A 2,389-nucleotide genomic window follows, 5' to 3' on the forward strand; every position below is an offset into this window, starting at 1 on the left:
AGTTGTCAAGGACTCCATTCTTTTTGGATCAACTATTCAACATTCATGGAATCAGCAGTCAAGAAATCAAATGACATATTGCATTAGGCAAATTTGATGCACAAGAACTTTTTAAAGCAGAAATGTCAGCTTGAAGACTAAGGTACACTTTACCCAAGCCATGGTAATTTCAATAACTTCATTCGCATGCTAAAGCTGGACAGTGAATAAGGAAGGCCATAGAAGAATTGATGCCTTTGAGTTATGGCTGCCAAAAGAACCAACAGATCTGTGTTGGAAGAAGTGAAGCCAGAGTGCTCCTTGGAGGCCAAGATGGCCAAACTTCGCCTCTCATACTTTGGACATATTGTCTGGAGGGAACATTCGCTGGAGAGGGATATCATGTTTGGTTGGGTAGAGGGCCAGATTAAAAGAGGAAGACTTCCAGTGAGATGGATTGGCCAAGTGGCAGCATCGATGGATTCAAGCATTCAAATTCACCAACCACTAAAGCCAGTGAGGATGAAATACAAGCATTCTACCATTTTTTTCAATCCAAAGTTGATTAAACATGCAAGCAAGATGTATTGATCATTACTGGTGATTGGAATGCAAAGGTTGGGAGCAAAGATGAAGGATCAGTGGTTGGAAAATATGGTCTTCTTGATAGAAATGATACTGGAGAATGCATGATAGAATTCTACAAAAATCAATGATTTGTTTATTTCAAATACCTTCTTTAGACAGCATAAGAGATGACTACACACATAGACCTCATCAGATGGAATACATAGAATTCGAATTGACTACATATGCAGAAAAAGAAGATGGAAAATCTCCATATCATCAGTGAAACCTAAGGCCAGGGGCAGACTATGGAACAGACCATCAATTGCTCATATGCAAATTCAAGCTGAAGCTGAAGAAAATGAAAACAAGTCCACGAGAGCCAAACTATGACCTTGAATATATCCTACCTGAATTTAGAGATCATCTGAAGAATAGATTTGATACATTAAACACTAAAGTCTGAAGACCAGAAGAGTTGTGGGATGACATCAAGAACATCATGCATGAAGAAAACAAAAAATCATTGAGAAGACAAGAAAAAAGGAAAAGGTCAAAATGGATGTCATAAGAGACACTGGAATTTGCTCTCCAGTGTAGAGATGCTAAAGCAAATGGAAGAAATGAGGAGGTACAAGAATTGAACAGAAAATTTCAAAGATCAGCTTGAGAAGATAAAGCCAAATTTACCAAAAAAAAAAAAAAAAAAAAAAAAAAAAAAAAAAAAATGCTCAAAGATCTGATGTCAGAAAACCAAAAAGGAAGAACACACTCAGCATTTCTCAAGCTGGGGGAACTGAAGAAAAAAATCAAGCCTCGACTTTTGTTATTGAAAGAGTTACTGGACAAATTATTGAATGATGCAGAAAGCATTAAGAGAAGATGGAAGGAATACACAAAGTCATTGTCAATGTATGATTATAGCCAAAAGGAAATGGTTAATGTTCAACCATTTCAAGAGGTAACGTATGATGAAGAGCCAATGATCTTGAAGGAGGAAGTCCAAGGTGCATTGAAAGGATTGGCAAAGAACAAGACACCAGGAATTGAACAAATAAAAACTGAAATCATTCAAGAAAGTGAGGCAGCACAGGAGGCGCTCATTCATCTCTGCCAAGAAAGTTGGAAGACAACTATTTGGCCGATTGATTGGAAGAGATCCATATTTGTGCCCATTCCAAAGAGAGGTGACCCAACAGGATGCAGAAATTATAGGACAATCTCTTTGCTATCCCATGAGAATAAAATTTTGCTAAAGGTAATACAGAAATGGCTACAATCATACATTGACAGAGAACTTCCAGAGGTTCAAGCTGGATTCACAAGAGGCCGTGGAATGAGGGATATCATTGCTGATGTGCGATGGTTCTTGGCTGAAAGAGGAGAATATCAGAATGATGTTTACTTGTGTTTTATTGACTACACTAAGGCTTTTGATTGTGTGGATCATGACAAGCTATGGACAACATTGTGACGTATGAGTATTCCGGAACACTTAATTGTGCTCATGAGGAATCTGTACGTGGACCAAGATACAGTTGTTCGAACAGAGCATGGGAACACTGAATGTTTCAAAATTAAGAAAGGTGTGCGACAAGGTTGTATTCTTTCACCAAACTTATTCAACCTGTATGCTGAGCAAATAATCTGAGAAGCTGGGTTACATGAAGAAAAATGTGGCATCAGGACTGGAGGAAGACTCATTAACAACCTGCGATATGCATTTGATTCAACCTTGCTTACTGAAAGTGAAGAGAACTTTAAACATTTACTGATGAAGATCAAAGAGCACAGCCTTCTGTATGGATTAAATCTCAATGTAAAGAAAACAAAAATCCTCACC

Source organism: Chrysochloris asiatica, unplaced genomic scaffold, assembly GCF_000296735.1.
Source record: "Chrysochloris asiatica unplaced genomic scaffold, ChrAsi1.0 scaffold00468, whole genome shotgun sequence".
NCBI classification, from domain to species: domain Eukaryota; kingdom Metazoa; phylum Chordata; class Mammalia; order Afrosoricida; family Chrysochloridae; genus Chrysochloris; species Chrysochloris asiatica.